The sequence below is a fragment of the Triticum urartu genome, chromosome 1A (genome assembly GCF_056163025.1).
Source record: "Triticum urartu cultivar PI428250 chromosome 1A, HENAU_Tu73, whole genome shotgun sequence".
NCBI classification, from domain to species: domain Eukaryota; kingdom Viridiplantae; phylum Streptophyta; class Magnoliopsida; order Poales; family Poaceae; genus Triticum; species Triticum urartu.
The window spans coordinates 521,720,317-521,735,176 of record NC_141873.1 but is presented as its reverse complement, the minus strand read 5'-3'; positions in this window follow the sequence as shown (position 1 = coordinate 521,735,176).

Below are 14,860 nucleotides of genomic sequence, written 5' to 3'. Positions count from 1 at the left end.
ATCCACGAAAACACTTTTCAACCGCCGCAACCTTCTGTACCCATGAGATCCCATCTAGGGACCTTTTCCGGCACCTTGCCAGAGGGGGATTAGATCACGGAGGACTTCTACATCAACTCTATTGCCCTTCCGATGAAGCGTGAGTAGTTTACCACAGACCTACGGGTCCATAGCTAGTAGCTAGATGGCTTCTTCTCTCTCTTTGATTCTCAATACCATGTTCTCCTCGATGTAATACTTTTTTTGCGGTGTGTTTGCCGAGATCCGATGAATTGTGGATTTGTGATCAGCTTATCAATGAATATTATTTGAATCTTCTCTGAATTCTTATATGCATGATTTGATATCTTTGTAACTCTCGTCAAACTAGCGGTTTGGTTTGGCCAACTAGATTGGTTTTTTTTGCAATGGGAGAAGTGCTTAGCTTTGGGTTCCATCTTGCGGTGTCCTTTCCCAGTGACAGTAGGGGCAGCAACGCACGTATTGTATTGTTGCCATCGAGGATAAAAAGATGGGGTTTTGTCATATTGCTTGAGTTAATTACTCTACATCATGTCATCCTACTTAATGCGTTACTCTGTTCTTTATGAACTTAATACTCTAGATGCAGGCAGGAGTCGGTCGATGTGTGGAGTAGTAGTAGTAGTAGTAGTAGTAGATGCAGAATTGTTTCGGTCTACTTGACACGGACGTGATGCCTCTATTCATGATCATTGCCTTAGATATCATCATAATTATGCACTTTTCTATCAATTGTTCGACAGTAATTTGTTCACCCACCGTATTATTTGCTATCTTGAGAGAAGCCTGTAGTGAAACCTATGGCCCCGGGTCTATTTCCATCATATAAGTTTCTACTTTCCATCATGTTAGTTTCCGATCTACTATTTTGCAATCTTTTACTTTCTATTCCATAAACCAAAAATACCAAAAAAATTACTTTATCGTTTATCTATCTCTATCAGATCTCACTTTTGCAAGTAGCCATGAAGGGATTGATAACCCCTTTATCGCGTTGGGTGCAAGTTATTTGATTGTTTGTGCAGGTATTTGGTGATTTGTGTGTTTTCTCCTACTGGATTGATACCTTGGTTCTCAAACTGAGGAAAATAATTATCTCTACTTTGCTGCATCACCCTTTCCTCTTCAAGGGAACAACCAACGCAATCTCAAGAAGTAGCAGGAAGAATTTCTCGCGCCGTTGTCGGGGAGATCTACACCAAGTCAAGACATACCAAGTACCCATCATAAACTCTCATATCTTGCATTACATTATTCGCCATTCGCCTCTCGTTTTCCTGTCCCCCACTTCTAAAATGATTTTCAAAAAGATTTGCTTTTTCTTCTCCCCTCTTCCGTTCGTGTTCTTCGAATTGCTCGTTTGCTAGATTGGTTTGTTGCCACCATGTCTGAATCTGGGGAGGTTATCGCTGAAAATCTTGAGGAAAAACTTGGATCTTGTTCTTTGGATCATGAAACTGAAAATCTCCTAATTACAAAGTAAAAAAATCGTGTGGGAGATGGTAATATTATCGGAAAAAGTGTTATTCAAGAATTCTTTGATTGTACGTGATCTATGCCTATTAGTAAAAGATCTATTCTTCCTGATACAAATTGTTGTGCGGATGCCATTGTTATGCTTGTTGAGAAACTAGAAAGAAAATTTGTGCACATTCATCCTGCTTTGCAAAAGGTGTTTTATGAGATTCCCAACATCAATCATCCTATAGCTAAAAAGATTGCCACTATTATTCTTATGCATGAATTTGATTTTATAATACAAGAAGCTAGGGATATTTTTGCTTTCTATAAAAAAATATGTTGAACACCCTCCCATTGAGATATCCTCCATGATAAAGAAACTATGCATTATTTGGAATCTATGGATTATCAATCATATAGCGAAATTCTTAGGAGGAGGGTTCCCTATTCAGAAATCTCTCAATCTTTGTACCTTGAGGCCTATGAGGAATTTGATTGGATTACGAGAGGTATTCATGTAGGATTCAATAGGGATTGTTAAATAAGATGATGAAGGAACCCGTTAGAAACGAGATTTGTGTTCTTTATGATGATATTTATGGTGATGATCCCGACTACGGGTTTATGAATGTCAAAATAACTAATCAAAGTCCTTTTCATGATTTGAGTTCATCTACTAGAATGGAAATAAAGGAAAGGATAGATTTGTTAAGACAAGTTTTGGAGAATTTAATGAGAAAAGAATTGCATACCCAAGATGACAATACCTAGATCTATTCTTGTGTTTTATGCCTAGCTAGGGGCGTTAAACAATAGCACTTGTTGGGAGGCAACCCAATTTTATTTTTGTACTTTTTGTTTTGCTACTGTTCTTGAATAAATTACACATTATTTCCTCTGCAGTAATTGTCTTTTGGTGTTTTAATTAGTGTTTGTGCCAAGTAAGACAGAAACTTTTGCGCCCAGTCATAGAATTGTTTAAAATCACAGAAGTGCCATAAAATACTGATTCTATTTTCAAAAGATTAATATACAAATGTCCCCTGTTGTCCTAAGTTTTCAAAATTTTTGGAGTTACATAAGTATTCGAGAGTTGCAGATTACTACAGACTGTTCTGTTTTTGACAGATTCTGTTTTCTTTGTGTTGTTTGCTTATTTTGATGATTCTATGGCTAGTATCGGGGGGTATGAACCATGGATAAGTTGGAGTGCAGTAGATATTACACCAATATAAATAAAGAATGAGTTCACAACAGTACCAAAAGTGGTGATTTATTTTCTTATACTAACGGAGCTTATGAGATTTTCTGTTGAGTTTTGTGTTGTGAAGTTTTCATGTTTTGGGTAAGGATTTGATGGACTATGGAATAAGGAGTGGCAAGAGCCTAAGCTTGGGGATGCCCAAGGCACCCCAAGGTAATATTCAAGGACAACCAAGAGCCTAAGCTTGGGGATGCCCCGGAAGGCATCCCCTCTTTCGTCTTCGTCTATCGATAACTTTACTTGAGGCTATATTTTTATTCACCACATGATATGTGTTTTGCTTGGAGCGTCTTGTATATGATTTGAGTCTTTGCTTCTTAGTTTGCCACAATCATCCTTGTTGTACACATCTTTTGAGAGGGACACGCATGAATCGTGATTTATTAGAATACTCTATGTGCTTCACTTATATCTTTTGAGCTAGGCAATTTTGCTCTAGTGCTTCACTTATATCTTTTTAGAGCACGGCAGTGGCTTTATTTTATAGAAATTGAAATATCATGCTTCACTTATATTATTTTGATAGTCTATTAGAACAGCATGGTAATTTGATTTGGTTATAAATTTAGTCCTAATATGATAGGCATCCAAGAGGGATATAATAAAAACTTTCATATAAAGTGCATTGAATACTATGAGAAGTTTGGTTCCTTATGATTGTTTTGAGATATAAAGATGGTGATATTAGAGTCATGCTAGTGAGTAATTGTGAATTTGAGAAATACTTGTGCTAAAGTTTGTGATTCCCCTAGCATGCACGTATGGTAAACCATTATGTGATGAAGTCAGAGCATGATTTATTTATTGATTGTCTTCCTTATGAGTGGTGGTCGGGGACGAGTGATGGTGTTTTCCTACCAATCTATCCCCCTAGGAGCATGCGCGTAGTACGTCCTTTCGATAACTAATAGATTTTTGCAATAATTATGTGCGTTCTTCATGACTAATGTTGAGTCCATGGATTATACGCACTCTCACCCTTCCACCATTGCTAGCCTCTCTAGTGCCGCGCAAATTTCGCCGGTACCAGAAACCCACCATATACCTTCCTCAAAACAGCCACCATACCTACATATTATGTCATTTCCATAGTGTCGGTGTCAAAACCGGCGGATCTCGGGTAGGGGGTCCCGAACTGTGCGTCAAGGCCGGATGGTAACACGATGTTTTTACCCAGGTTCGGGCCCTCTCGATGGAGGTAATACCCTACTCCTGCTTGATTAATATTGATGATATGGGTAGTACAAGAGTAGATCTACCACGAGATCAAGGAGGCTAAACCCTAGAAGCTAGCCTATGGTATGATTGTTGTGTATGGAGTTGATGATGTCCTACGGACTACAACCCTCCGGTTTATATAGACACCGGATAGGGTTAGGGTTACACAGAGTCGGTTACAAGGGTAGGAGATCTTGAATATCCGCATCGCCAAGCTTGCCTTCCACGCCAAGGAAAGTCCCATCCGGACACGGGACGAAGTCTTCAATCTTGTATCTTCATAGTCCAGGAGTCCGGCGAAGGTATAGTGCGGCTACCCGAACACCCCCTAATCCAGGACTCCCTCAGTAGCCCCTGAACCAGGCTTCAATGACGACGAGTCCAGCGTGCAGATTGTCTTCGGCATTGCAAGGCGGGTTCCTCCTCCAAGTTCTTCATAGAAGATTGTAAACACCAAAAATAGTGTCCGGCTTTGCAAAACAAATTTCCACATACTGCCATAGAGAGAATAATATTAACACAAATCAAATCTGCTGACGTATTCCGCAGTGCGTCATCACACTACGGCCAAGTCCTTTACTCGAATCGTTTTTACTTTTCCACCTCAGCACGTTTTGCGAGGTGGTTTCCTTGGCACGTCTTGTCAAAGCAGAGATCGTGTGCCCTTTTTACGGGATTCTCATCAATACGGACGTGGGTAACCCAATCGTGCCCGTTGGCACATTTCCTCGATTAAAGGCGAGTCCCAAACAGTTACGGGGAGGGCTCTTGGTATTCGACCTCTTATAAAGAGACCAAGGCCTTACTCCTTTTTCAATCTCAAGCGAGTTCGCCCGTCGCCTCGAGTTCCAGCACCCTAGGCTCCAGATTCCAGGCGCTTCGGACCTTCGACAATGTCCGGTTCTGACCTTCAAGGCCGATGGATGCCCTCCTCCGTCACAGAGGAGGACGTACTAAAGTTGAGGGAGGCTATGTTTCTGACCGGCGAAATTTCGGATAGGTTGCCTGCTCAAGGGCAGGTCATTCCTAGTCCCCAGCCCGGTGAGAGCGTGGTGTTCATGTCTCACTTCCTTCAGGGGTTGGGCTTCCCAATGGATCCCTTTGTGAGGGGACTGTTGTTTTATTACGGGCTGGAATTCCATGATTTAGCTCCGGAGTCCATCCTCCATATCTCCTCATTTATCGTCGCGTGTGAAGCGTTCCTCCGTGTTACCCCTCACTTCGGATTATGGCTCAAGACCTTTTAAAGTGGAGCCGAAGATGATCGAGGGACGGCACGCAGAGTGCGGAGGCGCTGTTATAAGCAGGAATGCTGATGCTCCATGGCCTGAGGGCTCTTTTCAAGAGGAGCTAGGCTTGTGGCAACGAGAGTGGTTCTATATCACCGCTCCCAGGGGCGCCAAGTGGGTGGCGCCTCCTGCCTTTCGCTTGGGTTCTCCACCACGGCTAGCGTCATGGATCAGCAAAGGGTTAGATTGGGGGTTACCCAAATACATGCCCTTGTTGCAAGGCCGCATTAGGGATCTCTTAGAAGGAGACCTCAGCCTGGTCAAGGTGACGCCGGTCATGCTGATTCCCCGAATTTTGCCCGGCAAACGTCGCTCCCTTCGCCTGTGGGAGTTTAATCCAGAGGGACCACGAGCTCTCCGGAATTTCATGGGCGCAACACCCGCGGAGATGTATAAACTGTTATTCGGATCACAAGAGATGTGTCTGGATTTAACTGAGGACGCAGGCCTAAGCTGCAATCGCCCGGATACTCAAGTAAGTAACCTTGTGCTCGGACCTTCTATCCGTATAATTGTCATAAACTCGCCCCTAAAAGAGTTGTCCTTTTAAACAGGAGTGGATAGCGAAGGCAAAGCTGATCAGGTGTCCGGCTCCCCTCCCAGAAACCAGGCCGAATCCCGTGCTGGTCAGGATGCTAGAGATAATGCCTTTGGAGGGAAGCAAGGGGGAGGACAAGGAAACTATGGCCTCCTCGAAGGAGGCCGCTCTGAAGGGAGGAACCGACAATTCCTCTCCTAAGGGGAAGAAGAGAGCCGCCTCTGACGACCCGGAGACCATGGCCTCGAAGCGGGGGAAAAATCCTCGTCAGAGGGTCCTACGCCGGGGAGTTCCTCGGCCGGACTACGCCCTCAAGGGGATCAGCCCTCCAGCGAGCCATAAGTAGAGAAAGATTTTCCTTTTGAGGGATGAGAGAAATCCTTGATTTATATCTGAGAAGATTAACCAAATTTTTACCTTGTAGCTCGGACCTCAACCCTTCTCAGCAGAGCTTGTCTTCGAGGGATCTCCTTCCGGAGATGATGGAGAGCGGGACTCCTCCCCCTGCCGTGCCGCCTAGCGAGGCAGGCGACCCTGAGGTGTCGTCGCGGAGGGTTTCTTCGAATCCGGCAGGGGCGGAAGATAGCTATGTGGCCCCCGAGGCTCTCTGCGTCCGGCCTTCGAAAGAGGTCATGGGACAAGTCCGGCACCGTCTGGTGCTCGGCCGGAGGAGCTAAAGATTCTGCTGGGGCGAGCTCCTGTTTCGGAGGAGCACCGTGCATTGATGGGTACGGTGATTGAAAGGATCTCATCCGCAGAGAGCGGCTTGCGTGAGGCCGTCAAAAGTTTACTGACGGGTTTTGAGGTACATTAGATAACGTACACTTTTGTCAGTTGCGCATAAATAAGATGCGCCCTGTGTAGATAGTAGCCCCTGAGACTCTGCGTGTCGTCAAGGAATGACGGCACGCGGAGGATCATAATCCCAGGTCTAAGATGTCGCCTTTGAATGTAGGCGGCAGGGTGTCCAGAATCCGGCCGGACTGATGATTTTGCCGAACTAAAGCGGCAACTGGACGTGGCAGATGCCGACATCGCGCTTGTCAACAAGCGGCTTGATGAGGCTCAAGGTATGTAATTCCTCGGGCGGCATTAGGTAAGAAGAGCTTTATGCCAGTGTCTTACGATGTGTGTGCTTAACGCAGATGGTGCGGCCGCCGTGGAGAGTCTTAGGGCAGAACTTGCCCGAGCTAAAGAACAAGCCAGAAAAAGTGATGCGGCTGCCAAGAAAGCCCTTGAAGAGCTGAGAGCCGAACAGGCTGCTCATTGCCGAAGCAAGGAAGAGATGGCCGAGATGGCCGAAAAGTTAAAGAGCGTTGCAGACCGTTGCAGACTTCTTGAGAAAGAAGACCAGGCGAAACAGACGGACCTAGAGAAGGCCGTTGCCGATGCCAAGGACGTGTGCTCTGCGATGAGAGCTGCGAAGGAGGAGCTGCGTCAGGCCGAACAGATTGCGGCTGGTAAGCCCTTTATGCTGCGAAGGAAATTTTGCGATCCGAAGTTTGCTCCGTTGGACCGGATGTGGAGTGTGGAGGATACCTATCTGGATTTGGCAGCGAGTGCTGCTGATGCGACCGAACACTTTTGGGATCAAAAAGATCACGAAGTGGAAAAGCTTTTCTGGTCGCAATTTCACAATCCAGAGCGTCCACTTATAGTGGACGATCGTTTGGCTCAATGGGCCGAACTGAATAGGTTGTCCGGACTCGCCATGAAGTACGTCATGGGTCATCTGTGGCCGGGGAGATCGGAGCCGAAGAGTTATTTCAGCTTGGTGCAGCAATTCCTTGACGCGGTGCCTTGTATTAATGCAATGAAGAGGTCAGCATGCATAGAGGGCGCAAGGATGGCTCTTGCCCGTGTCAAGACATACTGGGCAGAGATGGAGACCACCGTTGTTGCGTCCCAAGATTCGGACAAAAGCCGAGTACCCTCCGAGCACTATTTTCAGGAAGTCCTTGAAGGCGCTCGTGTAATAGAGACGCAGTGCTCGAAAGATGCTATGTTATGATAGCATATGTAATTATAAAGTAATATTTTGATAAACTATAGTGGCCTTTTTATACTTGTGCCTTCAAGTATTGGGAGCACCTCCTGCGTGGCCGTTTTAAAATATATATATATATACAAAATCTGAAAGATGGAAGTCGTTGGCTTCAGCCCCCACGCACGTAGTGCGGGGGTGCTCGCAGAAGATGCATGTTCACACTTAACCCAACGTCTTGGTCCTACAAAGGAGGTGATAGCGTAGCGGGCCAGGCAACCGGACTATAATGCTTTAACACTTTCACTTAGCCATAGGAGCTTGACAGTGGGACTATTTAGGTACCCCCTTGGTGGCGACTGCGCTCGCCCGAGTTCGGGGCGCGTATGTGCCTGGCCGGGAAGCGGCCCTTCGTTAAAGCGGAGGAATCCGATAGATTCCGATAGGTCATCGAGTGGCTGACCAGTCTCACGCTACATCATGACAGTCAGTTTTCGGCTTTCTCTACTGAGGTGCTCACCCGGCCGAACCGGGGCACAATCGCAGTAGTTCTCCTGGTGCTACCTTAGCCGATAGAGCGAAACGTAAGGTAACCGAACTCAGGAGCCGGGCAACCCAACATTTGACCAAAGACATGACTCGGAGCTGATGCATATAATGCCAAAACTCGCGACGCCGAACACTCCCTAAGGTGTTCGGTTTTTATGAGTGCGAGCGAAACAACACTCTTTGTTAAAAAAGCCCCTAGTGTCCAGGCACATGCAAGAATTCTGACGTGGCCACATGCCAAGACGCCAGCCTCCTCCTTGGTTATATCAGAAAAAACCAGGGGATGTATAGCAACGAGAGACAGTAAAAAAGGTTTACGCAGGGTCTTAATCTAAAAAGAATCCTTTAGGACGGGTCCCTACTGCACGTCTGCGCCTGTGTCTCCGTTGTGCCGTATCCTGGACGGGCGTCGCATGACGTTCATTTGTAAAAGAGAGGAACTGAGTTGAAAACGGGTCGTGCCGAACAAAAGTTTAGAATGGACAAAGTGTAAAGTAAATTATATAAAATTGAGCTTTATTGTCTCTGCCTGTAGCCCCTAGTGCGGGGGTATATGGCCACTAAGCCTGCATCAATGATGATTTTGTACCGAACTTGTCTATCCGCGTTCGTGGTCTTTAATGACCTATTTCGAAGTTTTTTTGGCCGGTGAGGCCATTTTATTGTGGGGCTGTTAAAGCGGCCGCACAATCCTCCGCTTAGGGGGCGCACTTTAGTGCTTCCCCTTCAAAGAGATGATGCCTCGTGGACCGGGCATCTTAAGCGTGAGGGATGCATAATGCGGTATCGCGTTAAAGCGAGCGAAAGCTTCGCGTCCCAGTAGTGCTTGATAGCGACTTGAGAACGGGACGATATGGAAGGTCAGCTTTTCGCAGTGGAAGTTATCGGCAGAGCCGAATATAACTTCGAGCCGGAGAAAACCCGTACAATGGGTGTCCGGACCAGGTGTTACCCCTTGAAAGGAGGTTTTGCTGCGGCGGATTCTTGCTGGGTTTATCCCTATGTGATGGATTGTATCCTGATATATCAGGTTTAGTCCACTGCCGCCATCCATAAGGACATTTGAAAACTGGAGTCCGTCGATTATTGGATCGAGTATCAAGGCAGTCCGGCCTGCATTCTTGACATTTCTAGAATAATCTAGCTGATCGAAGGTGATTGGTTTTGACAACCAGTGGCGGGACCCTTTGGGGATAGGTCGTGTGGTGCGTGCCTTTATGGGCGCCGCACGTTTTGTTATGTGAAGTAAGTTCACTATTTTTACTTCTTGTGGGAAGTTCTTTTGTTTCCTGGTGCTCTGCTTTTGGGGTTCGTCCTCGTCTTCGCTTGGTGTGTCGAGCCCCTTGTGTTCGGCATTGAGTCTGCCGGATTGTTTGAAAACCCAACAATCTCTGTGGGTATGGTTAGCAGGCTTCCCGGGAGTACTGTGTATCTGACATATCCTGTCTAGGATTTTATTTAAGTTGGATGGATCATCCCTGTTATCCTGGAGGGGTGGTTTTGTCTGATTTTTTCATGAGCCTTTGAATCCGGCATTAACTGCCGTGCTCTTCGGACTTTTTTCCTTAGTCCGGCGATGATCCTTGTTGCGTCGCGGTTTTCCGTTTCCATCCCTAGTTTCGGATGTACTTGGGTCGCTGGGGTTGCACCTTGCCAACCAGCTATCCTCTCCTGCACAAAAGCGGGTCATGAGGCTTGTTAGTGCGGCCATTGTTCTTGGCTTTTCTTGGCCGAGGTGTCTGGCGAGCCATTCGTCTCGGACGTTATGCCTGAAAGCTGCTAAGGCTTCGGCGTCCGGACAGTCGACTATCTGATTATTTTTAGTGAGGAATCTATTCCAGAACTGCCGAGCTGATTCTCCGGGCTGTTGAGTTATGTGACTAAGATCGTCTGCATCCGGAGGGCGGACATAGGTCCCTTGAAAATTTGCTCGGAAAGCATCCTCGAGCTCTTCCCAACTTCCAATTGTGTTTTCAGGAAGGCTTTTAAGCCAATGCTGGGCTGGCCCTTTAAGCTTAAGGGGTAAATATTTGATGGCGTGGAGATCGTCTCCTCTGGCCATATGTATGTGGAGGATATAGTCATCGATCCAGACTCCAGGGTCTGTTGTTTCATCATATGCCTCTATGTTGACGGGTTTGAACCCCTCTGGAAATTCATAGTCCAGAACCTCATCGGTGAAACATAGGGGGTGTGCGGCGCCCCTGTATTTGGGTGTGCCGGATTCTGATGATGGCTTTATTGCATTGCTTACGAGAGCTTGCTTTCTTGGCCCATAAATGGACCTAACTGGGCCATGATGCGAATCCTTAGGTGGGTCGCATGCCGTTTGAAGTGCGGCGCCGCTTGCCGCTTTATGGGGTCGTCTATCCAACCGTGTGGCTTTCTTATTTTTTGAATGCGAGGGCTCTAGGGCCTCTTCGTCGAATTCAGGCAGTAGCCTTCTTTTCGGATAGCTTTTAGTGCGGCGACCGTCGCCGTATTTATCTGCGGTATTGATTACTTTACTCCATCTAATCCGGAGTGCATCTTCCGCTGTTTTTAGCTTCCGCTTCTGCTTTTTCAGGCTGCGTGCAGTTGCAACGAGCCTCTTGTGGAGCCTCTTCTGCTCCATGGGTTTATCCGGCGTAAGGTCGTCCGGAATGCCGTTTTCGCCGGGGGAGGGATGTTCGGCTTCTCTATCCGTGTTGCCCTGTTCGGACGGCTGCTCTGAGGCCTGCTCGTCGTCTACCGGCTCATCCTGCTCTATGGCTGGGTTTTTATCGAGGCGGGGCTTGGGTCGGTGTTTATGCCAACGCTTTGATTGCTTTCCGGGGGTCGATCTTCCGTTCCATCCTCTTTTTTCTCGTTGTCGCTTCCTTTAGGGGTATCCACCATATACACATCGTGAGATGGGGTGGCTGTCCAATGCCCTATGGGCGTTGGTTCATCGGTATCTCCTGCATCGTCATCCATGTTGTCGATGTCTGCGGAGTCGAAGTTGAGCACGTCGTTTAAATTGTCGACAATGGCTACAAAGTGGGTGGTGGGTGGGCTTTGAATTTCTTCATCGTCCGTATCCCGTCCTTGCTGACCGTAATCCGGCCAGGGCTCTCCTAATAACGAGAGAGACTTGAGTGAATTCAGGATGTCGCCAAAAGGCGAGTGCTGAAAGATGTCCGCAGCGGTGAACTCCATTATCGGCGCCCAATCGGATTCGACTGGCAGGGGCGCGGGGGGTTCGGAGTCCGGAGAGGAGTCCGGATCCTCGGAGTCACGGGTCATGCAGAGTGCGGAGCTGGCGTTCGGCTCGATCGCCTTTGAGATTGCAGCCCCCGAGGTGACGTCCAACCGCTTATCCTCGATTGTTGCAATAGGCTCCGAGTTAAGGGTCGGAACCGGTGCGTGTGCGGCCTCCAGGACACTGTTCGGAGGTAGAGCTAGGTCATTCCCCTCGAGATAGTGCGGCGCGCTTGGCTGTGGCTCGAATCCGTTGAAGATCAAATCTCCACGGATGTCTGCCGTGTAGTTTAGGCTTCCAAACCTGACCTGATGGCCAGGGGCGTAGCTTTCGATCTGCTCTAGGTGGCCAAGCGAATTGGCCCTCAGAGTGAAGCCTCTGAAGACGAAGATTTGTCCGGGGAGAAAAGTCTCGCCCTGGATCTCATCGTTGCTGATGATCAAAGGAGCCATCGGGCCTAAAGGCGACAACACAGAGGAACTCTCAATGAAAGCACCAATGTCGGTGTCAAAACCGGCGGATCTCGGGTAGGGGGTCCCGAACTGTGCGTCAAGGCCGGATGGTAACAGGAGACAAGGGACACGATGTTTTTACCCAGGTTCGGGCCCTCTCGATGGAGGTAATACCCTACTCCTGCTTGATTAATATTGATGATATGGGTAGTACAAGAGTAGATCTACCACGAGATCAAGGAGGCTAAACCCTAGAAGCTAGCCTATGGTATGATTGTTGTGTATGGAGTTGATGATGTCCTACGGACTACAACCCTCCGGTTTATATAGACACCAATTAGGGTTAGGGTTACACAAAGTCGGTTACAAGGGTAGGAGATCTTGAATATCCGCATCGCCAAGCTTGCCTTCCACGCCAAGGAAAGTCCCATCCGGACACGGGACGAAGTCTTCAATCTTGTATCTTCATAGTCCAGGAGTCCGGTGAAGGTATAGTCCGGCTACCCGAACACCCCCTAATCCAGGACTCCCTCACATAGCCATTTCGAGATATACTGCCATGCAACTTTCCCCCGTTCCGTTTATTATGACACACATCATCATTGTCATATTGCTTTGTATGATCATGTAGTTGACATCATATTTGTGGCAAAGCCACCATTCGTAATTCTTTCATACATGTCACTCTTGATTCATTGCACATCCCGGTACATCGCCGGAGGCATTCATATAGAGTAATATTTTTGTACAAAGTATCTAGTTGTAAGTAAATAAAAGTGTGATGATCTTCATTATTAGAGCATTGTCCCATGTGAGGAAAGGATGATGGAGACTATGATTCCCCCACAAGTCGGGATGAGACTCCGGACGAAAAAAAAGTGACCAAAAAAATGAGAAGGCCCAAATAAAAAAATAAAAAAATGAGAGAAAAGTGAGAAGGGGCAATGTTACTATCCTTTTACGACACTTGTGCTTCAAAGTAGCACCATGATATTCATGATAGAGAGTCTCCTATATTGTCACTTTCATATACTAGTGGTAATTTTTCATTATAGAACTTGGCTTGTATATTCCAATGATGGGCTTCCTAAAATTGCCCTAGGTCTTCGTGAGTAAGCGAGTTGGATGCACACCCACTTAGTTTTCTTTTGATCTTTCATAAACTCATAGCTCTAGTGCATCCGTTGCATGGCAATCCCTACTCACTCACATTGATATCTATTGATGGGCATCTCCATAGCCCGTTGATGTCTACTACGCAACTTTATTCTTGTAGACACGTGTTGGGCCTCCAAGCGCAGAGTTTTGTAGGACAGTAGCAATTTTCCCTCAAGTGCATGACCTAAGGTTTATCAATCTGTGGGAGGTGTAGGATGAAGATGGTTTCTCTCAAACAACCCTGCAACCAAATAATACAAAGTCTCTTGTGTCCCCAACACACCCAATACAATGGCAAATTGTATAGGTGCACTAGTTCGGCGAAGAGATGGTGATAAAAGTGTAATATGGATGGTACAAATATATTTTTATAATCTGAATAAATAAAAACAGCAAGGTAGCAATTGATAAAACGGAGCTCAAACGCTATTGCAATGCTTGAAAACAAGGCCTAGGGTCCGTACTTTCGCTAGTGCAATCTCCCAACAATGCTAACATAATTGGATCACATAACCACCCCTCAACGTGCAACGAAGAATCACTCCAAAGTTATTATCTAGTGGAGAACATAAGAAGAAACCGTTTGTAGGGTACGAAACCACCTCGAAGCTATTCTTTCCGATTGATCTATCCAAGAGTTCATACTAAAATAACACCAAATAATTTCAGATTCATAATACTCAATCCAACACAAAGAACCTCAAAGAGTGCCCCAAGATTTCTACCGGAGAAACAAAGACAAGAACGTGCATCAACCCCTATGCATAGTTTATCCCAATGTCACCTCGGGAATCCGTGAGTTGAGTGCCAAAACATACATCAAGTGAATCAATATGATACCCCCATTGTCACCACGAGTATTCATTTGCAAGACATATATCAAGTGCTCTCAAATCCATAAAAGTATTCAATCCGATAAAACGAAATCTCAAAGGGAAAGATCAATTCATCACAACAAGATAGAGAGGAGAAAATACCATATGATCCAACTATATTAACAAAGCCCGCGATACATCAAGATCGTGACATATCAAGAACACGAGAGAGACAGAGAGAGATTAAACACATAGCTACTGGTACAAACCCTCAGCCCCCAGGGTGGACTACTCCCTCCTCATCATGGTGGCCGCCGGGATGATGAAGATGGCCACCAGTGATGATTCCCCCCTCCGGCAGGGTGCCGGAACGGGGTCTAGATTGGTTTCTTGTGGCTAGAGAGCTTTGCGGCGGCGGAACTTCTGATCTAGGTTAACCCCGAGGGTTTTTGGAATATTTGGGGATTTGTAGGGTGAAGAGGGGGTGCCGGAGGCCACTGAGGTGCCCCCCCCCCCGGGCACCCCCCAGGTGCTGCTCTGGCCCATTGGTGGTCTTCTGGTCCATAAAAAATCCACAAAAAGTTTCGCGGTGTTTGGACTCCGTTTGATATTGATTTCCTGCGATGTAAAAACAAGCAAAAAACAGCAACTGGCACTGGGCACTGGGTCAATAGGTTAGTCCCAAAAAATGATATAAAGTTGCTATAAAATGATTGTAGAACATCCAAGAATGATAATATAACAACATGGAACAATCAAAAAATATAAATACGTTGGAGACGTATCACCCGTTGATACGCCTAGTTGATGTGAGACTATCTCCTTTTTGTCTTCTCCAAAACCACCATATTCTATTCCACCTATAGTGCTATGTCCATGGCTCACGCTCAT